This window comes from Gambusia affinis, linkage group LG06 (assembly GCF_019740435.1).
Source record: "Gambusia affinis linkage group LG06, SWU_Gaff_1.0, whole genome shotgun sequence".
Taxonomy (NCBI): domain Eukaryota; kingdom Metazoa; phylum Chordata; class Actinopteri; order Cyprinodontiformes; family Poeciliidae; genus Gambusia; species Gambusia affinis.
Genome location: NC_057873.1, coordinates 13,847,564 through 13,862,242, shown reverse-complemented (window position 1 = coordinate 13,862,242; position 14,679 = coordinate 13,847,564). Strand labels below are relative to the sequence as shown.

At 35.4% G+C, this 14,679-nt stretch overlaps 1 protein-coding gene across 16 annotated transcripts in view; it reads right to left on the bottom strand.

The window, feature by feature from the left end:
* The window catches only part of kirrel3b (kirre like nephrin family adhesion molecule 3b), a 217,516-nt gene extending 204,577 nt beyond the window's left edge, over positions 1 to 12,939 (bottom strand). For 10 of the 16 annotated variants that reach the window (XM_044119062.1, XM_044119070.1, XM_044119076.1 and 7 more), the window contains exons 1-3: positions 11,885 to 11,975; positions 10,784 to 11,017; positions 5,621 to 5,711 (exon numbers count right to left, since the gene is read on the bottom strand). The gene's annotated coding sequence lies outside the window, so the exon portion shown is untranslated. Of the gene's footprint in view, positions 1 to 5,620; positions 5,712 to 10,783; positions 11,018 to 11,884; positions 11,976 to 12,329; positions 12,406 to 12,684; positions 12,828 to 12,898 lie in introns of those variants that run through there. The other 6 variants (XM_044119064.1, XM_044119066.1, XM_044119067.1 and 3 more) reach the window with 6 other exon arrangements.
* Positions 12,940 to 14,679: the final 1,740 nt, after the last annotated feature.

The window sequence follows — 14,679 nt, the reverse complement described above, 5'->3', positions numbered from 1 at the left end:
GAGGATAATTATCACTTTATGCCTACAATACTGTATAACCCTAAGACTCTAATTATTCACAGTACAAAGTAATTAACAATCCTAATATCTAAAAGAATAATCAAACCGCTAAGGATATTCAAAAATTAAAGAAATTCCAAATATGCCAGAAGCTGTTCACACTAAATAAATAAGAAAAATCATGGCAAGTTTATCTGAACGTTTCCCTTACAAGGGAAAATAAACACTTTCTTAATGAATTGTATCTAATTTATCTGCAACTGGTTATCTCTGTACAATTATCTAGCAAGATTATTTGATCCCGTTTTTTCAGATTGGGTTGCTAGCAAACATATTTCTAAACGTTTATTACTTTGAGAAAAAAAATCCTTTTTTTCTGCCTATAAAAAGGACAGTATTGGGATACTGTCCAAACCATACTGGTTTGGACAGTATGGCAAACCAGAAGGAATAACAGCAACAACTCATCCAAAAACAATATTTATAAATATAAGTCTTCAAAAAAACAAACAAATCAGAACTAACAGAAATAACATTGCTACTGCAAATTTCTCTCACAATGAGAGGCACAATTCTGGAATCAAAATAAATATATCAAAAGTTAAACCCATGCTTGTCGCAAAGTATTATTTTTATCAACGAAACTCAAAATTTGCCTTTTCTTCCATTATCACCACTTAGGTTTTTGTGTGCAAGCTTTATAAACTTGCACACAACCTTGCCAGACCTGGTTCAGTTGGTGACAGCTAAAAAGCTTTAGCACACTTTTTAAAGCATTTTCTAGGATTCTGTGAGAAAGTGTAGTGTCTGGTTTTGCCTCGTCTGCTTGTAATGGAGTGCTGTTTTTCTTTGTTTGGGGAGTAGTATAAGGCAGGGGAACAAGATGACATATGCTTCGCCTGACGGTACCTGAAGGGCAATACACAAAATAGGAACCTCAGCAGGAGTGGGATGACCCTACATTCCCCAGAGTCCTTGCATTTGTGACTCACACCTGCTGTCCTGGTCTATAAGTGGACTTAATCTTACATGATATCTACTATTGTTTCTCTTTCTTTTTCCTTCCTGTTCTTTGCAGTGTCCTATTAGTTGGAGACCTATGGTATAAGTTGGAGTGGTAGCTGGAGCAATTGTGTACAAAGATTACACCCAATAAGGAATTGTGTCAGACTATAATCATAACATTAAGTAGCCTTAAAATCAAGCAATGCATGGACAGATCTGTGGTCTTTAGTCTGAGATGTTTTGTCTGCAGTCTCTTAGTCATTACCTTCAGTAAGAGATTGATGTATGAGCTTTGATGACGGGAGTGCGACCAGCTGCCACCACAGACGAAGCAGTGCAAGAGGATATGTTGTGGAGCGAACAGTATTTCCTGACATAAAGAAAATACAAACTGCTGCCTTAAATCAGATGCAGGGCTTGTCTGAGTAGTAATGATGGTGTGCCGCTGTATAAATGTTTTGAACCTATTGAAAAATGAGGACAGAAAAAGATGAAAGGAGAAGTAGAGAAAAGAAGACGTATATCCTGCTGTTGAACTTACAGAAGAACTTCACTAAATATTCTATGAAAGACTTTTTTTTTTTTTCTAACACTTAAGAGTGACATTTGCTTCAGTATTGTCAGTACCACACTGAGATTTATGTTTTTTAAAAGTTCCAGTTTTTTGTTATATGCTTACAAAAATATATATAGCTGCACCCGTCCATAGCTTATGTTTGCATAGTTATCCTCATCTGTTGTGGCTTATCACATGAATGAAAAGGCTACCTAGCCAGGGCGCCATGACCTGGGGCTCACCACACAGCACTTCTCATTTGCACCTAGGACAAGATGTGTATTACTTATTTCCATGTCTTCAGGTAAGACACTGTTATCCATATGTAGTGTAAAATACACACACGTATGAAATATGAGTCCAAGAACTCAATATAAAAATAATTTTAAAAAATGTTTTGTACCCAAATTTACTTCATGCTTCCTCATCAAATACACATATGTTGTCATTCGGATTTTTTTTAAATAGTAAAGACTGAAGGATAATTTTATTTTATTTTAATCAATTTCTTACTGTACTGTGTCTTTCATTGGAAGAACCCGATGTGTAGGACTGAAAAAACAAAACCGAAGCAAAAAAGATAAGAAATATGAATAAAAACTATTTAGCCAATAGACAGTTTTATTTCCGTTTTACTTTTTTAAAGAAAAAATTTATCTATTTCTATAAAGTCTTCCTGATGTGGGATAGGTTTGTTCCACCAAATGGGGACTCATCTTCAAAGGTTTGGCATCAACACATGTATTGTATAAGTCTAATTTTCTGGTCTAAATAAACTGAATTTGCCTAGATGGACCTCTTAAGGTGTGCACTGAATTAAAAATCCCTTCTAAGCAATAAATCCAAACACCTGCAATATCCACTCAGTCTAAGATATGACTTTTAGTCTTGACTTTTGTGCTGCCTTAACTTGGACTTTCCTATATAGTGGTTAGGAGCATTTTTTGGGGAAAAGAAATAGAGCCAGTTTGAAACCACAGGTGCTACAATGAACCAAAGGAATTACATCATTGTTATAGTTTTGTCAGCACCATCTATGTTTTACACTAGAGTGAATTTCCATTGTTCCTCCACTGTAAGAGCCTGGCCTCTCTGATCAGTTTTATCGCACAGGCAGTAGATAAGAATGTTAACTTGATTAACTTCTGAGCTTAAGCTTAGATTGCTGACTTGCTGAAAAATACTTAAAACCTCTGTCACTTTTAACAGCAGCAGCATTTCAGACACCATCATGTTTTTTCTTTAAGGATTCCTTTCTGCAATTAATAAGGGCAACATTAAGCTGACTGTACGGACAGAGAACAAGATAACTTTGCTTATTTTGCAAGAGCCCAAGAACTCTAAACATAAAGTAAAACATTAATTAATTAATTACTAATGTACCCTGTTGGATTACTTCAGATGCTTGCACAGACATTTCTTTTTCCTAAAGTATTTTTGGATTTTTTTAAATGCATTTATGTTTTAATGTTTTTTGTTTCTTAACTGAATGCACAGCCAAGCCAATTGCTTTCCAGCTTGCCTGCACTTAGGAATTACCCAGTCTTGATACAAGGCTAATCACATTTTCGAAGTAATAGAATACGATCTGGTTTGAAGGATGCCAACCGTTTCTTTAACAGGTGTGGGCAATCCTGTTAGATGCTGTTTGTTTTATACCTTAACCTCTTTTTCCAATAAATCACTTTGTTTGTACAGCTTCCCAGCTTTTTCACAGCCTTTTCTGCCAAGATTTTGTAAATACATTAGCAGAGGAAAATGTAAATGTATTGGTATTCTGGGATCCACCATTTATTTTGTTTTAAGAAATATGTCACCAACAGGTTTTATTCATTTAGTTATTTGTTTGGCAAGATATTTTTCATGGTAGAAATCATTCATCATTGATTTTTGAAAAATGCTTTAATTTAGGAGCAACACAGCACATTTATCCAATTCAGACTCCATACCCAAAAATTCCCTTTCCTGTGGATGAGAATGTATTTAAAATCTACAATTTTAGAAATACCTTTTTTGTTTTGGGCACAGCACGTAAACTAACTGAAGTAAGGGGATTGCAGTATCATGTTGCAGTTCTGTTTTGCTGTAGGAGGAAGTGGTGCACTTCATAAAATAAATGCCGTCATAAGAAAAGAACATTATGTGGAAATATGGAACCAACATCTAAAAACAATAGCCTGGAAGCAAAACCTTGGGCATAGTTTGTTCTTTGAAATGGACAATTACCCTACGTATACAGCCAAAGTTGATACATAGTGGCTTAAGGGAAGCAAAGTAAACATTTTGGTGTAGCCTTCACATAGCCCTGATCTCAGTCCTATGGAGAAGTCATGGGAAGATCAGAAATCCAAGTTGGCTTACAAAATGGGACTCAGTTACACCAGTCCTGTCAGAAGGATTTAGCAGATCTCCAGCAAGCTGTTGTGAGAAATTTGTAGAAAGAAACCCAAAAGGCTGGACCCAAGTCAAACAGTTTACAAGACAGTAATGTCTGATACTGACCAAATGTATGTAAACTTGTGGATTTGAGAAAAGTTACAAAAAAAGTCTCTAAAAGTGTTCTTGCCAAGTTTTCTGGCATTCAGCAAGTATAAATTTTGGTAATTGTAACTATGCTAAAACAAGAAAAGTTTGGTCTGATTTAACTCAAGATGATGATAATAAAAAAAATGCATATGTCTTTTTATACAGTGTATATATTTATCTGGTTTTGACTGAATACTGTATTTTGATTGAGAACAAAGCAATGTAGCAGTCCGGTTTTACATTTGGCTTTTTATTAGTAGAGGTTCTTCAACAGCCATCTCCATTTTTCAAGTGCTGATGACTTATTCAAATAGATAATTTTCCTCTCAGCACAGGAAAGGGAAAACAGGATGATACTTAGGAGCTGAGTGACACTTCAATTAGCCTCTTCTACACGGCTACTAATAATCAGATTGTGAACCATGTAAAGAACAAGGCAGGTCATTAAAAAATACTGAAAGACCTACAAGATTTAGTGTAAGCTCCAGATTTAGATTGATTTTGCAGACAGCTAGCGGAGCTGAACTTGCTCTTGGCTTCCTTGGAGGAAATAAAAGCTATTTTTCAGTAATTGCTGAGAAAACTGATATGGCAGTGTCAGAGATGCTTTATGTATGTACCCTCTAATTTTGTTCTGCCCTTTTCTCAATTGCCCATCCCTGCGCATGTCCTTCAGTACTATATGCACCCAGGTAACAATATTAAGCTGGTACAGTTTTAACAGCATAAGAGTAAATCTAAAAATAAATTATAAAATTATTTATCAGTGTAAGGCCTAGTGCTGAGCCATATTCAAAAATTAATTAGCTATGTGTACTATAAAAACAACAATTTCTGCCACTATTTCTGTATCTTCCAATATACTAATTACAACAAATTACCAATACAAAATCTCCTTTGCTTGAAGCAAAAAAGTGGTTCAGAGCAGCTGTGATATAAGGTGAAATATCTAAATGTGAAAGGGAGGCAGGCAGGTGACAAAGGAGAAAAAAAAAATGCATATATTTGACACAAACAAGACCAAAAGTGCTAACAGCACTGGGAATCCAATCCACAAAACTCAAGACAACCACAAAGCCAGACACAAGAAAGAAATGAGACAGGTCTGACATCTGTGAAGTTACATCGAGACTGGAAAATGAACAGGGAAAAACAAGGAGTAAATATGCAAATAAATATGGTGATCAAAAGATGAGACGTAGTTAACTATTTGAAAATACACTGACAGATACCAACGGAACGATGTATAAATACAAATCAAGCAAAGTACGAAAGGAAGCAAATACAGAAAAAGACAGGACCACTACTGAGAAGGTGCACAACTATTGCACCATTATAAATGTCGAAGAAGATCTTGGGTTTGAATGGACGGATTAGAACTAAAATAAAAAAATAAACACTTAACCTGTACAATTGTGCCTTTAAATTTTGCTTGCAATATAGAGCGACATGACATTCTGTAAATAAATGTGTTAGATAAAAAAAAACTGATGTTTTAAACATTCTTAAAACAATCACGGAAGTCTGACTTACCTGGTGATCCGATTGTGCAGCTAGAATATCAATAGTGCATGTAGACAAACTGGGGTGATATTCAGCAAAGGCAGAGAAGTTTTCTTCAACACTGAAAAATAAGTCAGATATTGGGATAGGGACATAGAGATTTGTCTCAGAAAAATTTCTAAAACTACTCAAGTAGGATCTTACAATGAAAATTCACATGAACACTATATTTAAAATTTATTTTAGAAAAATTACATTTAAAAAAATGCTTGTCTCCCACGTGTCTACAAATCAGCTTGGTCTATTCTCAGTCTCATTTTAATTTAGAAATTAAATAAAACAATGCTGGTAATAATGAGTTCCTAGCATTACCCTTAATGAACTGAACATTAAATTAGCCATATATACAATTTTGAGTTTTTGAGATAAAAAACATGATTGGTTCCTATTTTCCACCTAAAAATATATAATGGTATAGTGAATGCATCTGCATTTAAGTCAAAATTGTTAAACTGTTTTATATGGGTCCATTCTAATTCTCCTTTACCTGCCATCCAAATCGGTTTAAATTTAAAATATTAAATACAACTGTCAGAAAAGTCCGGTCTTTGAGGGTTTTTGAGACCTTGATCTGGTGGTTTCGTTATGTCTTTGAAGATTTGGAAAGAGGAAGAGGAAGACAATTGTGAGGTGTGGAGGGCAGTCTAAGTGTCCTTCAGGTTTGCAGTCACATTTTAGGCCAACTAAATTTAATGCTTCTCTTAATTGTTCATGTATTTCCTGTACAACATTGAAAATGTGAACTTATGAACATGTAAACATGTAATTTTTTGTGTATCTGAATAATTTTGTTACATGTGATTAAGTAACATCTCTATTAGAAAATTCCTATTGCATAGCACTTAAATTAGGTAGCATGTGCGGTACATACAGCATCTCTCAAATGCATTTGTTTCCACTTGTAATGAAATGCTTGACACACCCAAAAAATCTGCAGTAGACTGGATTTAGCTGAAAACCACTTTTGTTTCAGAAGTTATTGATGATGATGATGATGATGATGAATACTTTATTAATCCCCTAGGGGAAATTCAAGGTCCCAGCAGCTTAAGACATTACACACAACATACACTACAGCATAGAAAGGCAAAGCTGGAACATTTTCTTCTTATATCCATGTGAAATAGAAACATAAGATAGATATAGCACTCAGCTAGGATTAGGATTGCAACCTTTCAGGAAGGAATGTCTTCAAGCAACAGTACTTGCAGATAGCACTAGTCCACAGAGGAGAGGGGCTCTAGCTTAAATTCTGCCACAACAATTTTGCAGGCCATAATATTTTCTGTGGGTCATTTATTTTCTACTTTAATTTTGCTATCTTTAAAATTATATATAAATGCACATAACAAAATCACATTGGTTCAATAGGTGGCACAACACTGAACTCCAAAATTAAGGACAAATCAGTATTTTGCATTAGCAATTCTGCACACAGTGACAAAAGTAGAACAAAAGGCAAATAAAACCCATCAACTGTCACTGCTAGAAATTAACACAAGACGCAATTCTTAGCTTTATCCCTTAAAAACTAAATATGACGGCAAAATAGATCAACAATGAAGATGTGGTTCATAAATATTTACATCTGGAGTGGCTTGCCAGGTCATGTTTGCTCTGAAATTTTTATAAAACATGAAGGATTTTAAAAATAAATAATTAAAATAAATAAAACTTGATATTGTATAAAAAAATAAACTGTAAACAGAAAAAGGTAAGTATTTGAGAATAATACCGCAATAATATTATTCTGTCCCTGTTTTGCGAAGGCTGCCTATGGATCTTTCTAGCTAGTTACTGTAGGTCTCCATATTCAAGGGTTATTGCAATTTCTTTAAAGGTCATTCGCTGTGGATCAGCATTAGATAGTTACTTTTTTATACAGTACAATGATTACATTTTATGTAACAATGTAAACATAGAAGCATGTTTTAGTACATTTCAGACAGAGTTCAGTCTCCTATTATGAGATGCACCAAATATTAAAACCATGAAGGACCTTGTTGACCCAACAATTTGCTGTTATAGCATAGAATTCAGGTATTAGCATTTCAGTCAAAGGCAAGGAAATGCACTAAAGTTCAACTGTTGTGATTTGAGATCAGCGTGTTGGTCATTTGAATGTTCTCTCCTACTGTATACAGTTGAAACCATCTCAGAGGATTATGAATTATGCATTCAAACGGAGCTCGTGACCACTAAATCTGCATAAGACTATCAAAGCAACAGAACAACGCTAAGGATATCAATACAGAGAAGAATGCAAATATGATTATTGCAAAGTGATTAAAATAACATTTGCAAGTAACAGCTGACTGTGATCTCTCAAGCATAATTTCTGCACAGGAAAGTGGGAGGAACAAAGGAGGCTAAACAAAATCTTCTTGACCTGCCACAGAAAAAATAAGGTCTTTTCATTATCCATCATGTCATAAGATGTGTGATAACTCCCATTCACCCACGTACAAGAACATTACCATCACCAAAAGCAAGTAGACCTCTGCAACAAAAAACAATAGTCTAAGTGTTGTTTTTTTTTGGAGGGCAGGATGGTGGGTTGTAAATATTTTATTATTTTAGGCAAGGTCATTGTGAGAAATCAACTCAATCGCAAAGTTTTTGATTTACTTCTTGGTGAAAACAACAAAATCCAGGGAACAACCTGCTGAAATTAACATCCTACGTGGAGAGCCTGGGCTCAGTTTAAATGTACTGAGAAGTTCCACTATCCGGGGGAAACTAGAAGTAGAACTACTGCCTTTCTGAATCAAAATGATCACCATCCAATCAAAATGCTTCCTGGTAATCTCCTTTTGAACTTTTTCTGAGTTCCACCAAAATGAGTCCCACTTCCTCTTAATATGTCGATCACAATCGACCGGTCGATCGCGGGAAGGTTTTGAGTCAATCTCGGCAGCAAGTGACAAACTGAATGCTGCCAGGACGCTGAGACCAACACTTCCTCTTCTAACAGGCTTATCAAAATATTCACTAAGATCCTAAACATTTGTAGGTTCATTAAAGAATAATATATATTTTTTTAAAATCAACAACACATGTTAAAATTAATAATCTCAGCAATTATTATTGCAACAAGATGTTGCGCAATTCAGAGCGTTGCGGTTCCATTGACAAAAACAAAAAGGCGACTCAAAGACCGACTACCATAACAGGTATTTAAATTAGCTACTTATTAACAATCAAGAAATAAGTATCAAGCATGGAAACCTGATATTGTAAAGGACTGAATGTTATGTTTTTAATGTAATCTCTGCTGGGCTTGCAGGGTGCAGACGGAAGTGTTTAAACGACAAAGAGAGAGACAGTAGTTGATCACCTGTTTCAGTTATTTTACCTTTGCTGTTGGGCATTACAGCCACTATAGTTTCTGAACATTCAATAAACAACAAATTTGGACTAATTACCTCATTTGTTTGTGAGTATACGTCATTCACAACAAATATCAAATAGAACAAATATATTTCATTAGGTTTTAACAAACAAATGGCTTCTACTGCAATAATTATGTGAAATATAATTTAATATATCCCAACTTCAGAATATTTGTCTTTACCTTTACAGTACGCTTTGGTTCCTGAGGAATATGAGAAACTCAAACCAAATTTCAGATTTACCTTAACTGACTGACACCTGCTGGCCTCAGTTTTGCAACCAGCTTCAGACTGAGAAGCCAGTAACCTGCTTCCAGTATCAGAATCTCATTGAGGAAGAAACTGTATTAGGTTTTCTATCACTTTATTATTTCTGCTATAACTGATTGACATTTGCATATAAAACAAGTTAATAGAGTTTAATATACAATTTTTATGTTTTCGTGTCATGAGGTAGATCTCAGCCGGCTGGTGAGAGAAAAAGTAGATCTTGGTCTCAAAAAGTTTGGGCACCCCTGCACTAGATGGACTCCTTGGGTTATACCAAGAACTCACACATTGGACGTCATATCCCTTGTGAAGTGTGAACACTTTTCAATCCAATTTAATTAGCTACAGTGTCCCCGGGGAGAAGGATGTCCGACTTTCCCTCAAAAACATGTTACTTCCCTTGCAGATATGAGTGTCCAGTCAGATAGATTGAAAGTAAAGGCAGTGAATATCTTATTTATGTTTATGTTCAACCTCAGAAAGTTCAATAAGAGGTTTACAGCCCAAAAAGATGAAAGATAACAAATTCCTCGTCAGAAATTTTTACCGACAACCTATCCTTGATATTCAGTTTTTTTTAAATAATTCACTTGTAAACTGTATCTGCCAAGTGTTTGCCTTTTTAGTAGACAATGCCTCGAAAATGTTCTTGAGCAGACACACAACCATACACTAGCAGATTTTCCACTCATAAATATTTCAAGTAGTGCATCACACCAAGCTAAAAATATACTGTTACTGCACAACAATAACAAACCATGAGACTAGTTAATGTGGTAAATTGATTAATTTTGTTTATATGCTTCCGTGTGTCACCGTAGTCCATGTCACTGTCGTTCTAAACAAAAAATATGTGGGGGCTGGGGCAGGCTCAATGAACATGCTTCCTGAACACTTCTTGTTTCACATAAATCAAAAGAAATCAATGCCAGATTGGGGATTGTGGCCTCTGTTGTGCAAATGAGACCTGGCTTCTGAACAAGATAATAAATCCCTGCCACATTATTTCAGCTTTTGATAAATGAAGCAACGTGATGGAGGGGGGCTACAAACGAAAGCAGAGAGTATACAGCTAATAGAACGTGTGGTGGCTTTGATAGACTAATTTGTCAGTTCTGTTCTCTTGCAGTAGAACACTGTCCAGACATTTTGTTTTTACCAATTGCTGTTTCTAGTTAAATCCACACACAGTGCAGTGTTCAAATCAAATGGAGCACTGCTGCAGATGTTTTCCTCTCTTGTGCTGCAGAAGAAAAAATTGGGAAGTGGGGATGTCTTTCAGGTTGCTCAGCATTGTGAATGCTACCTCAGGAAAGCCTGAGTTTCAGTCAAGAGTCAACCAAAAAGAGTGCCAGAGGTTTGCTATCAAATAGCATCCAGGTTTTATCCTCTGACAAATATGGGATCAGTGTCAGGTTTGAGCTATGCCACAGGCAGAATTAGGGCAGCAGGAGGAAATGACTTGACTTACCAGGCCACAGTATGTCTTTCTACTCAAGCTGGCCCTTGCATCAAGCAATGGCAGGGAAAGGCAGAAGAAAAATTCCTCTTTAGCTCATGCCACTAACCACCTTTGCATCCATTCCCTCATGAGGCCCTCTGCACCTCCTGATTGCTAGTGAAGACTGCACAATTACCTTCCGTTCTCATCTATACTGCTGCCCAGCACGTCTTCTACTTCACTCAGCACCAATGCTTTGCTGTACTGGTGGAAAGGAACAAATCGAAATGTTATTCCATTTTCATTTCCAAGATCTAGACAGCTTTCATGGGTTTTAATTTCACACCAGATATGAGGTTGAGACCTTAAATAACGCATTTCCAATGTGATAGTGTTCATTTACTTTGCAGTGTTTGCATGTGCGAATATGGTTATGTGCATGCATTTATGTACAAAGAATATTCTGCTTTACAGGCCGACTTTTTTTTTCTCCTTTTTGTATTAGAAACCTGTGATGAAAACAGTCTGTGTTTTGTCAATGTTTTGAAGTCAAGCAACAGAAAAATCTACTTTGAAATGTCTTAGAGAAAAACTAAAATATGCTGGCAAGAATTTTAACATTTTTGTACTTAAAAGAGAAACGTGTCATTTCATTTTAGTGCCAGTAACCTTGAGAAAAGGTATGAAATATAAATTAATTCCTCTTCCGAGCAGCATTTTTCAGTTCCTTCAGAAAAGTCTTTCCCAGTCCAGTATCCGAAGAGGCTTCTGGGTTTTACCAAGTGATATCATTTTAGATATCTTGAAAGGCATTTTGAATAAATAATTTGTATAAAACTGTAATTGAGTATGTCTTAAATTGTTCTTCTTACTAGTCGGACTGTAAATGCAGATATCTTAAAGTATGATTCGGCATGGTTCAAATGTAGTTAGATATTATAAACAGTCATATCGAAAACCGAATTTATGTTAAACAGAATGGCTATCAGTTTAACGGTTTAACATAGTATGCTAGCAGTGCGTACACGAGGGAGATTGACAAGGAATTTCCACATATTTTTAAATATAAGTTACCTAACAGTGATCGCAGGGCGATTTGTGCTTCGCCCTGCTATTAATTGAATTTCTCACCTGCTTTAAGCCAAGTGTAAGCAACAGGGATACGGGGAGTAAGGCAGCAGATCGCACGTTTCATCGCGTAGCAAAATCAGTTCAAACTTTCTCAAATCGGAGTACAGTAATCGCATTGAGAAGATGCATTGAGATTCCCAGCTGCGCATGCTACATTCAGGTACAACTGGTAAATTACGTAGTCAGTTCCAACCTGATTTAGACAGAAACCTTTGATACCTTTTTAAGTATATCACAATCAAAAACAAATGGTTAAATATCTGCAAATCCTTGTTTGAAAATTTCTGAACATCATTACACATGTCTTCAATCATTTCTATACCTTTTCACATTTTAAGTTTTAAAACAAAGTTCATTTAAGAAATGAAACAATATTTTTTTTTTCTCTGCTGGACAAAGTACAAACAATCTGATGTTTTTATTTATCTTTGGTAGAAAAACTTACCAAACTGTGACTTTAAAACCAGAATACGTACGAAACAGTGATGGTAGTCCACCATTACATGCCTGATATATACAGTGCTACAAATGTGCGTGACACACTTAATAATTATTCAGTGTGATTTTCGCAGGTTCTTTTATTTGATGAACACTAACAGACAAGAGCGACGTGAGCGAATCGCTGACCAGCCGTTACTGTGCTAAATTTGCCGTTGGCTTGCATCATAAATAAGTATTTACAATCTAGGTCAAACAATTACTCATTCAAAACTTTCAAAAAAATATATCGTTACTTTACTCTAGCTCACTTCCCCAATAAGAGACAATTTATATAAATAGCAGCGCTAATTGATATTTACCTGTGTAAACAGACAAGAGCGACAGTGAGCGCCTCCGCTGAGCAGAAGTTCAATGCATCTCAGTTCGAGTAGGAGAAGTGCAGCTTAAAAGTGTAGTCAACAGAAGTCTTTAAATAAAGTAAGAACAGGGAGGGAGTGTAATTATTTCTAATGTCCATTCTGTCACATGTGTACAGATCCAATTAAATAATGTTGATTTAGTCTAAAACAGCACCTGAACCACATCCAGCCCTCGGAAAGCTGGAAAACAGCACACTGAAAGAACGAATTAGCATGCAGTTAACGCAACTGACTTTAGTTGTTTATTGAAAGCCTGTACGACTGACATCAGCCACACTCAATGGTGCTGCCAGCGACAAATCCCCAAAACTGTGAAATCACTGAAGTTCCCAGCAGAAGCAGATGCCTGTTTACTTCACTGTGTTCCTGCACTCCACGCATCACTTCCCTATCTATTATACTCTAGAATGTTTGCCCAAGAGACAGAGCTGTTCAAAAGTCTGTTCATTTTGTCTCTCATTTTAATACGTCCACTTAAAATTCAGCAATAACTTATGCAACAAGGGTCTGTGATACCTGACGTAGATATTAACAATATTGATGTATTTTTATGACTGACATAAACATGGGGGACTATTTTAAAGGTTGAACACAAAGGCATAAGTATTGATGTGAAATTATTTCAAGAAAGGTGTCCCCACTAATTATTTAAATAGTACTTTCAGTGTATCTATTATTACTTGGTATAAATTATGGGTTTAAATAATAAAAAAAAAATAGTATTCCATATATTAGACCATAAACTAAACTAGCCAGTTGTGATTTTAAGAGGATGCTGGAGAGCATTTATACTGAAAAAAAGCTTGTCAAATTGACTTAAATACTAACCAGTCTAGCTTTTCCTTCTACTTTTAATTTATCTAGTTGGATTTTCCAACACAGTGTTAATCCAAAACGAACATGAGACCTAGTTTTTTAATGTAAAATGCAGGGTAACATTAAGCTTTTTGAATAGCTTACCAAAATCCTCGACATCAACAATATGTGCTATGAATGACAGCCTAGTTTAAATTAGTGCTACTAATTCTGCTAAGAAGAGCGGTCAAATATCTAGCCAAGTTATGCCAGAAGCTTGTTGATGGCTACAAATCTGTGTACAAATGTATACTTTATAAGGGACACTTAAGCAAATATTTGTGTGTAGATGCAAAGAAATAATAAAACCAAATTAAATTGTGAATTTCTAGTTCTTGTTTTAAAAAATATTGAAGTTTTCAATTGCATAGGAATGTTTTTATTATATGTAATTGATTCTGTAAAACAAATACCCCTTTGGTATTTAGCAGCATATACAAGAAAATATGCATCTTATTTTGTGCAACATATTTCAGCAACAAGGGATTTTAAGTGGCTTACATGATAAAAACATAATAGCCTACAGCAAGCAATTTTGAAACAGACAACAAACATGACATCTTGTCAAATATAAAAGGTCATATTGTACAATTGTGACATGTTATTATCTGGTTTAAGCTGTTACAGCTTCCATGTCCCAGTGCTTTGTTTAACTTTTGTTTCAATGGGCAGTGAAAATGTTTTAATGAGGTGTGAAAATAATCTCACTGGAGCAGTTCTTACCTTTGTCGAAACTGAATCCTCACAAGGGTAGTTTTCAATACTTCACGAAATAATCAAGCACTTTGGTTATTGTTTTTGCAACGCTTTAAAATTCCTCAGATACATACAACTTCAACTACTGTTAAAATGAGAGTAATTTGCAAAGCATACAGGGGTGTAGCAAAAATATTCTGTTAAACAGACAAGGTGATGCACACTATTAGGTTTAAAGAAAGTTTTAGGAACAACTGTCATCCTTACTTTGAAATAGGTCTTCTTAATTTAAATAAAAGACTTACTTTACCATATAATGGCCTTCTTATATCATGTGGGGTCACACCTAAAGTTGACTGGATTGTTACAGCAATAATTATACTT